Source organism: Eutrema salsugineum, unplaced genomic scaffold, assembly GCF_000478725.1.
Source record: "Eutrema salsugineum unplaced genomic scaffold, Eutsalg1_0 scaffold_3, whole genome shotgun sequence".
In the NCBI taxonomy this organism is placed as follows: Eukaryota; Viridiplantae; Streptophyta; class Magnoliopsida; order Brassicales; family Brassicaceae; genus Eutrema; species Eutrema salsugineum.
The window spans coordinates 10,273,544-10,283,474 of NW_006256756.1; the positions used below are offsets into that span (position 1 = coordinate 10,273,544).

The window sequence follows — 9,931 nt, forward strand, 5'->3', positions numbered from 1 at the left end:
CGATGCGGACACGAGAATTTCTCATGTTTCACTGATGATGATTGGGTTTGAAACTGATTTAGCATAGGAGTTAATGCCTTCATGAGAGGATTAGCTTAGTTAGAGATGTTTATGTTAAATGGCTTGCTTGATCATATGATTCATTAGCTCATTAGTTTATCACTGAAGGCACCCTAATCCACTATCATGTCTAAGACCTTTCTTATCATCATTCATACATTCTCATCATTTGTCATTGTTTAGTTCTTGTTTAAGCATTTCATTAATCCTTAATCCTGTTTAAGTTTGTAGTTGTCTCTAGATTAATCAAAACCCACTCTTGTTTGCTTGAATTAAGAACTTGATCATATAGCTTAGTGTCTAACACCACATCTGGATTGATAAACCTCTTTGTGCTACATTGACAAGGGGATTGATAGCCCTGAGACCATAAAAAGTCTTATCTATCATTTTTCATATGCACTAAGCTACATGAGACTCAAAAATGCAAAAAGTCAAATAAGAACAAAGAAAACAAGATCAGAAAACATAAAGCTCCTCCCCCACACTTAAATAACACAGTCCCTTGTGTTATAAAAGCGCGTGAGAGAAGTAAAAAGAAAAACTAGACAAATGCAAGATGATATGTACAAGGTGCATATTTACAAGGGTTTGAAGTCGATACCTCAGTCGCTGAGGTCTGATCCCAAGTAGTGTGAGGGGTTTGATGTTGAGCAGGATGGTGTGGACTGTCGTGGTGGGCTGCTCTCTGAGGGTTCAGGTAGGAATGCCGTGGCCAGATCGATCCAGTCCTCTTTGCCTGGTGGAAACTCAGGGTTCCTCGCGTTCGAGCTTTCTCCAACCTCTTCCTGTGTAACCGGTGCTGTTGAGGTCGCCGAGTTCTTATAAGGTGAAGATGGTGCGTTGAGTTGCTTGACCTTCTTCTTTAGCTGCCTTACACAGTCCACCAACGCATGAATGGTCTTGTCTTGCCACTTACACCACTTTTGGAGGGTGTTAACTCTCGAGTACAGCTTCTTGGCGTGGTATTCAGGTTCTCCCCACACGTAGGGGTCAAAGTGGTATCGGCCAGCCCCTATTCGTCTTTCAGAGGCTCTCGGTTCCTCATTCTCACACCCGGCTGTTCCATGTTTGTTCGGAGGTCTACTAGACGCGGTCTGTTCCGCTTTGGTGTACTTGCGCATTGGATCGAAAAGAGGGTTGTACAACTGATCTTTGAGCACGTAGAAAGAGACATTATGTTGCTCATTCAACATGGTGATCGCTCGGTTAGGCAAGAGAACTTGCGTGCCATCTCTGGGCATCAGCGTGAAGTTGGAAACCCACTTGTTCCCTGCCTTGCCTCCGCAGAAACCGCTCTTGCTTATGTATTGTTCATCAATGAGACCCGGCTTTGACGTGGATTCAGGGAATACAAACCCTTTGGCCCTCAAAATCTTTGTCACCACCCAACCGTTCTGAAGCCTCCTCGTGCCCTTCTTCTTCCGATCACACCACACATTGTGACGGTAAGTGAGCATCTGGATCGCAAAGAATGAACCTAGAGAAGGTACATGCATTGGCCCTTGGAACTCCTTCTTGTTCTTCATCTGAGTGACTAGTGGCTTCAAGCCAAGACCCAACATCTCAAGCTCGGTTAAGTGAATAACTCCAGGGTTATAGGTCGAGAAGAACATGGAGGTCAAGACTCGGTTAGCGTATCTGATCGCGGGGTTCCTGATGCAGCCCGTCTTGCTCTTGCCTCCAAATATGGTCCAAAAGCAATGGTCTCCCACAAAGCAGCTAACTCCTCTTTTTGGTACACAAATTTCTCCAAGGAGCTTTCATTCCTCACAAAGCCAATATTTCATCTAGGTCCTTGAAACTGACCTTGTAGCTTACTCCGTCCATTTCAAACTCTATGTGACCGAATCCTTTCCCATGTAAGCGCTTGGGATCTCTTTTTGGGTATATGAATACCTCCAGAATGGCCAGGAACTGTTGTGTAATCCCTTCATAAGCAACATCACTCAGCTCAAAGAACGAGGCCAAGCCCATGTTTCGAAAGATGAGGTGACGTCGTCAAATATCTCAAGCTTTCTCAACAACTCCATGTTAGGGAACTGACCTTGAGCTACTCTCACAGAATTAAAATGGTCTAAGTACTCTCCAGTGGTTAGAAAGTGCTCTCCTTCAGGCTCAGCTTTCGGTTCTTTCTTTGTTCCCCTGCCACAGTCGGCCTCTCGCTCTTTGGTATCTCCTCTGAGAGCCAGAGCTCCAGCCTCTTCTTCATCAGAGTCAGAAACCACCTGCTTCCCCTTTCTCCTTGGCTCAGGCACAGGTGCAGGCACGAGCTCATTGTTCTTTGCTTGTTTCGCAGCCGGTTCGCCTTCGGGTCTCGCGGAGGTTTTCTTGCTTGTTCCCCCATTTCTTGCCAAGGCGACAGCTTTCCCTTTGGTCTCCCTCTTCTGAACGTCGTTCTTGCGTGTTCTGTGGGCCAGAGTGGTGTGTTTCCCGGTTATCTGCGAAAGAAACTCTCAAAGAAGAAATGAGAACCGAGTGTATCGCTAAGCACAAATGCCAAAAGAATAAGCAAGAACAGAGCTTTCTCTCAAACAAGACTGGTTTAACGGTTTCTCAAACTCAAAGTGATTTACAAACAAGCCAATAGAACCACTAGGAGCAAAGATATATAGACAGTTCAGCTCAGAAACTCAGTCCACCATTAAAGCCGATTCCAAGCGCAATTTCTCATGAATTTTAAAAACTCAAGAAAAAACGATTTTCAGTGCAAGAACCGGTTTTTTATGTGTTGTCTATCTTGATGGAATTTATAAAGGTTGTAACGGTCTAAAAGAATCGATTCCACATTTTACAAACAATAAAGCTCGCAAATAATAATGGAAAAAGATGAGTTCTTTAGAATGCAAATACCTTTGGGAATCCCAGATTAAAGCTCAATGAAATGCTTATGCAGAATAGACAACACCTTAATGATTCTAGAACACTTGGAATCGTTCGAAACTAATGAGAAATGAGAGAGGTGTGAGCGTGAAATGCAGAGAAAAGGATGAAGAAGGCAAACTCTGTGTTTTGGCTCGGTATGGAGGCAGGTATGGGCTGGAGCGCGCTTTCCAGCTGGCTTTTGGACTGTTGTGGGACTGGTCCCCCCTTCTGTTCAAGCTCCAGCCGTTGACCGCGCCAAATTTTTCCTTGACTGAGCGTTTAAATTCAAAATGCCGCGCAAAGCACCCAAACGACCGCGGTATGGGTAAGACAAGGGTCGTACGGTCTAGACTGCTTTTTCTCGTGTTAACACAAGCGGCCTCGACGTGTTCCACCACGAGGGCACCAAGCCGAGGGTTTTGAGCTCATGCTAACACGTTAATTTTTGTGGCCCTCAAGTCTTTCCCATGGGTCGCGCAAACCTTCTTCTTCGACTTAAGTGTTCCAAGTGTTCGTGACTTTGCTCTTTCTTGTTACCGGGCACCTCGGCATGCTCCACCCCGAGGGCATCATGCCGAGGGCACTTGTTTTAGCAAAGAACACTTGGTGCTTGGGGGGTTTTGGTGACTCGTCCTTGGTGTAGACGGGTCGTGGCCTCAAAGCAAGGTTTTTAACCGTTTCTCATGAACATTGCTCCTCGGAATAATTACACCGAGGTGTTTACACTGTGGACTTCCCCCGCACTTAGTCATTTCACGATCTCACTTCCACTACACGGCCATGATGTAAATAAGGCGTGGGGTTTAGCCGAGGTTTTCAGGCTTTCACCCGGTAAAAGGTGACCAAGGCATGGATATACCGAGGGTCGATACCGAGGCTGTGAGTACTCCTGTTCTTAAATCATCAGGCCGTGTATTTTCAAGCCTTTTTGCTTTTCTTTTCTCACAAGATACACTGCCTAACACCTGAAACACTTAACAAACCCTTCAAAAAGCTTCAAGTAAAAAGAAAAAGAAGATGAAAAATGAAATATTTACAAGGATAAGCTTGGGGTGTCTCCCAAGAGCACTTTGTTTAACGTCTCTAAGTTTGACTTTACATACCTTTTCAGGCAGTTTCTTGTTCAAGAAGAGGAACTGAGGTAGCTCCCTCTCTTGTTTCTGATGCCAAGTAATGCTTTACCCTCTGACTGTTTACCACAAAGCCTTGTCCATCTTTTCCTTTTAAAACAACGGCTCCATAGGGTCTCAGTTCAAGAACTGTAAACGGACCGGACAACCTAGAACTTAGCTTTCCAGGGAACAGCTTAAGTCTCGATATCAAAGTTCAAAAGCTTCACTGCCCACAAGGCTTTGTACTCCAACTCGACCGGTAAATGGCAGCTTTTCCCATAGAGCAAGTTAAATGGTGAGGTTCCAATGGGGGTTTTGTACGCGGTTCTGTAAGCCCACAAAGCATCATCAAGCTTCTTGCTCCAATCTTTCCTAGATGAGTTCACGGTTCTCTCCAAGATAGCGTTGATCTGGCGGTTTGAGACTTCTACTTGACCGCTTGTTTGAGGATGATAAGGGCTAGCCACCTTGTGTTTTACTCCGTGCTTCTTCAAAAGACTCTCAAGAGTCTTATTGATGAAATGGCTTCCTCCATCACTGATAACTACTCTTGGAACTCCGAACCTTGGGAAAATGATGCTCTTAAAGAGCTTTACCACAACTTTTGAATCATTGGTCGAAGATGCAACCGCTTCTACCCACTTGCTTACATAGTCGACAGCAACAAGTATATACTGATTCCCATATGAGCTTACAAAGGGACCCATGAAGTCAATGCCCCAACAATCGAAGACCTCTACTTCAAGAATCGGGTTCTGGGGCATTTCATTCCTCTTGGATATGTTACCGTGCTTTTGACAAGCTTCATACCTTGAAACAACACTCTGAGCGTCTCTAAACATAGTCGGCCACCAAAAACCACTTTGTAGAACCTTGGCTACCGTCTTGAAAGCACCTAAGTGGCCACCATACGCTGAGCCGTGACATTCTTGTAGCACTGGGTAGATTTCTTCCTCGGCCAAGCATCGTCTATAGAGATGGTCCTTGTTAAGCACGTATAAATACGGCTCATCCCAATGATACCTCATCACATCTCTAAAGAGCTTCTTCCTCTGATAAGAATCTAGCTCTGGTGGCTCTAAACCGCATGACAAGTTGTTCACAAGATCTGCAAACCACGGGAGGCTCCTTTCCTTAATCGTGTTGGCCTCCTCTACTTCTAAGTAGGACTTGACTAGCATGAGGTGTTCTTCGGGCAAAGCATCATCTATGGGGACTTGTTCTTCGATCCTCAGCCTTGAGAGATGGTCGGAAACTCCATTCTCAATACCCTTTTTATCAAGCACCTCCATATCAAACTCTTGAAGCAACAAAACCCGTCTGAGAAGCCTCGGCTTAGCATCTTTCTTGGTCATCAGATATCTCAAAGCCGCGTGATCTGTATAGACCATGACCTTTGATCCCACGAGATAACTCCTGAATTTATCAAACGCAAACACAATGGCCAGCATTTCTTTCTCGGTGGTGGCATACTTCTCTTGAGCTGAATCCAAGGTACGACTTGTGTAATAGATCACATGGAGCTTCTTATCTTTCTTTTGCCTCAGGACAGCCCCCACGGCATAATCCGATGCATCTGTCATCACTTCAAAGGGTAATGACCAATCAGGGGCCTGGACAATCGGTGCACTGATCAATGCCTCCTTGATCCTCTTGAACGCTTCCTCACACTCCTCATCAAAGATAAACTCAACCTCTTTACACAATAGCCTCGTCAAGGGTCGAGCTATTTTTGAGAAATCTTTGATAAACCTTCTGTAGAACCCTGCGTGACCAAGGAAGCTTCTTATTCCTTTCAATGAGTTAGGAGCTTGTAGGTTCACCATAACCTCGATCTTGGCTTTGTCCACCTCTATGCTTTTCTCTGATACCTTGTGACCCAAGACAATCCCTTCTTGAACCATAAAATGGCATTTCTCCCAGTTCAAGACGAGCTTATGCTCCTCACATCGCTTTAAAACCTGAGATAGATTAGAGAGAGAATCGGAGAAAGAGGAGCCGTAGACAGAAAAATCGTCCATGAACACCTCCATTTTCTCTTCAATCAGGTCAGAGAAGATATGCATCATACATATTTGAAAAGTGGCCGGTGCATTACAAAGACCGAAAGGCATTCTCCTATAAGCATAAGTGCCAAATGGGCATGTAAATGTTGTTTTCTCTTGATCTCGGGGATCTATGGGGATTTGAAAGAACCCCGAGTACCCATCAAGAAAACAAAAATAAGGATGGTTAGCCAGCCTTTCAAGCATTTGATCAATGAATGGCAAAGGAAAATGATATTTTCTAGAAGCAGAATTCAGTTTTCTATAGTCTATGCACATGCGTTGACCGGTTATAGTTCTTTGGGCTATAAGCTCATCCTTTTCATTTTTAACCACCGTGATCCCACCTTTCTTGGGCACAACTTGAACAGGAGATACCCACCTTGAGTCAGAGATTGGGTAAATTATCCCTGCCTCAAGGAGCTTGAGTATCTCCTTCTTAACCACCTCTTTGAGATTCGGGTTAAGACGTCGTTGATGCTCAATAGAACACATAGCTTGGTCTTCTAGGTGTATCCTGTTGGTGCATATGTCAGGAGAGATTCCTCTAATATCAGCCAAAGAATATCCTATGGCTCTCCTGAACTTTCTTATCTCACTAAGCAATGCACTATCTTCATGCTCTAGCAAGCTATCATTGATGATCACGGGATATGTGGAATTTAAGCCTAAGAAAGCGTACCTGAGCCCTGTTGGTAGAGGCTTGAGCTCAACAGGGGGTGCATCAGCCTCATTCCAATCGGCGTCAAAGCTGCATTGGCTTGGAACAGCTTCCTCAGCCATTTCTTTCTCGCGCAGTTTACCATCGACCTCGGCATAAGATGTCACGGCCATGATACCCCAAGGTGTCTCCTCAACACTCTTGGACTCTCCAATGTCTAAAATGTCGAGGCCACTCATCCTGAGCTCCAGAAACCTCGTCTCAGCTCCAAGTTCCTTTGGTTGGTCCAGGAGACGCTTGTACACCTCGCTTTCCTCGTTCAAGTACCCGTGCTCGCTTTGTTCCCTCGTTAAGACCACTGGTAATGGGTCTTCTGCGTTTAACTCCTCAAGGAGCTCATCAGCTAGCTCCTCCATGGTTTCCACATAGAAAACCTGACCTCCAATGGTCGGTTTCTTCATCATTTCCTTCACGTCGAATTTCATAGTTTTGGAACCGATGTGTAGCTCGATCATACCCCCTCTTACGTCGATGATCGCTCCTGCTGTTGCTAAGAACGGTCGCCCCAAGATTATGCGGTCAAGAGGCTCCTCGTCCATCTCTAGAACTATAAAATCAGTCGGGATCTCAATCTCACCGATTCTCAAAGGCATATCCTCAAGCAAACCCACCGGTAATCTTACCGATCTATCAGCTAATACAAGGGAGATCTTGGCCGGCTTGTACCTTTTAAACCCCAGTCTCTTGGCCACCGTGTAAGGCATTAAGCTCACAGAAGCTCCTAGATCACATAAGCAATTTGAGAACTTCAAGTGACCTATGGCACACGGTAATGTAAAGCTGCCCGGATCGGATAGCTTCCTTGGTATAGACCTCCTTTGAATGATAGCGCTGAACTTGTGACTCAATATTACCATACCCTGGAGCTCCTTTGTCTTGTTGAGAATTGCATCCTTTAGAAACTTTTCGAGCTGTGGTATAGCTAAGAAAGCGTCTATGATAGGTAAAGTCAGTTGCGTGTTCTCCTAAGTCAGTTGCGTGTTCTCCAAGATTTTCTTCTTGAAACGTCCTGGGAATGGTATCTTGGGTTGATAAGGTGGTGGTGGAACATAGGATTTTTCAAGCTCAGGTGTTTTCTCCACCTCTTTACCTTTGTCTTTAATCGGTTCCTTCTCCAAAACCTCATCTTCTTGTGCATCATCTGAGGCGCCTCCCCTCCGATTTGCTCATTGTCCTCAATGAGCTTTGTTTCAGGTGCTGGAGCTTGTAATTCTTTACCACTCATCAGTGTGATGGGGTTCACATACTCCTTGGGGTTGGGCTCCGGCTTACCTGGTAAAGCCGGTCCTCTTGATGATGTTGAAGCTTGATTCATCTTAAGCTCCCTTATATCCTGTTGCATTGTTGTATTCTGGCTCTCAACTCGTTGCTGACCCTGTAACAGCTGCTGTAGAAGCCCACAGACGTCAGGTCCCATCTGATTCTGAGCCGTTCCCTGGTTCTGTTGCTGATTACCCATCGGCTGCGGATTGAACCCTGGTGGAAATTTATGTTGCTGCGGTTGGCTGTTGAAGGTGTTGCTTTGAGCCGGTTGATTCTGCGGACTGTAACTCTGTTGCTGCCCACTGAATTGTTGCTTGGGCTGAAAGCTGTTCTGAAATGGAGCTTTTGGAGCATTGCTTTGTTGAGCAGGGTACACTTGGTCTTGGGGATTAGCTACATTTGGGTTCCGGTAAGAGAGGTTTCGATGATTCCCAAAGTTGTTAAACCGCTGATACCTTTGTTGGTTTCCAATGTAGTTTATCTCTTCTTGAGTTAGACCATCTTCATTAACATTATCAAAGCTCGGCCCTTGCTCATCAAACTCGCCCACAAAGTGTATTGGCTTTTGTGTAGCCATTAGAACCTTGTCAAGCTTGCTCTGTAGCTCTCTTATATCTTTCTCCATGCGCTGTTCTTTACTAGATCCTTCTGAACGGTTTGCCCTGTCAAAATCCTCTCCATACGTGTCGTCATTAGACATGGCGAGGTTCTCCACTAGTTCCATTGCCGCATTTATCTCTTTCCCAAGAAAATTTCCATTGGAAGCTGTATCGAGTTGGTTTCTGATCTTGGAGAGGGCACCTCGGTATAGAGTACTCAGGAGGGATGCCTCCAAAAAGCCGTGATGTGGGCATTGGTTGGTATAGCTCCTGAACCGTTCCCAAGCTTTACTAAAGCTCTCGTTGTTGTGTTGCGTGAAACTTGAAATCTGATTCCTCAGATTTGCCGTGTGTGATGTGGAGAAGAACTTGGATAAGAACGCCAGTTTACACTGCTCCCTGATAGACAAGACTTTTTAGGGTCTCAGGGCTATCAATCCCCTTGTCAATGTAGCACAAAGAGGTTATCAATCCAAGAATGTGGTGATAGACACTAAGCTATGTGATCAGTTTCTCAATTCAAGTAAACAAGAGTTGTTTTGATTGACTAATGACAACTACAAACTTAAAACAAGATTAATGACTAAGGAAATGACAAGTGATGAAAATGAATGTATGATGATGAGAAAGATCTTAGACATGATAGTGGATTAGGGTGCCTTCAGTGATAAACTAGTGAGCTAATGAACCATATGATCAAGCAAACCATTCAACTTAAACATCATTGATTAAGCTAATCCTCTCATGAAGGTATCAACTCCTATGCTAAAACAGTTTCTAACCTAATCATCATTAGTGAAACATGATTCAACAAGCATTAAGAATCAGTTTAATCTGTCATTTAAGTGATAACTAAGATTTTTAAGGCCTTAGATGGGTTATCAATCCCCTTGTCAAAGTAGTATAAGGGGTGTCAATCCATATGTGTGGTAGTTAGGCACTAGTTTATGTGATAGGTTCTTAAGTCAAGTAATCAAAGATGAGTTTTGTGAAACCAGCAACAAGAAAGCATAAAACAAGAAACAAACAAGCTATGATTAATGAACCAAGCAAGCAAACAAAACAAGATGATGGTGATTAAGCAAATGATAAAAGCTAAACCTCTAGATGTGATCATTGATTAGGGTGCTTTAGATATTGAATCATGATGCTAAGAACATAATGCAACACTTGCTACTCTTTAGTCTAGGCTTCTTAATCAGATTAATTCATTCCCATGACAATAATCCCTTTGCAAATCACTTAATTAAGTCTAACAACCATTAG

General features: G+C 44.2%; 1 non-coding gene across 1 annotated transcript; it reads left to right on the forward strand.

Moving 5' to 3' along the window:
• Nucleotides 1-8,902: 8,902 nt before the first annotated feature.
• On the forward strand, nt 8,903-9,009 carry LOC112085634. The gene has a single exon (XR_002898935.1). It is a non-coding gene; the product is annotated as a small nucleolar RNA R71 (small nucleolar RNA).
• Nucleotides 9,010-9,931: the final 922 nt, after the last annotated feature.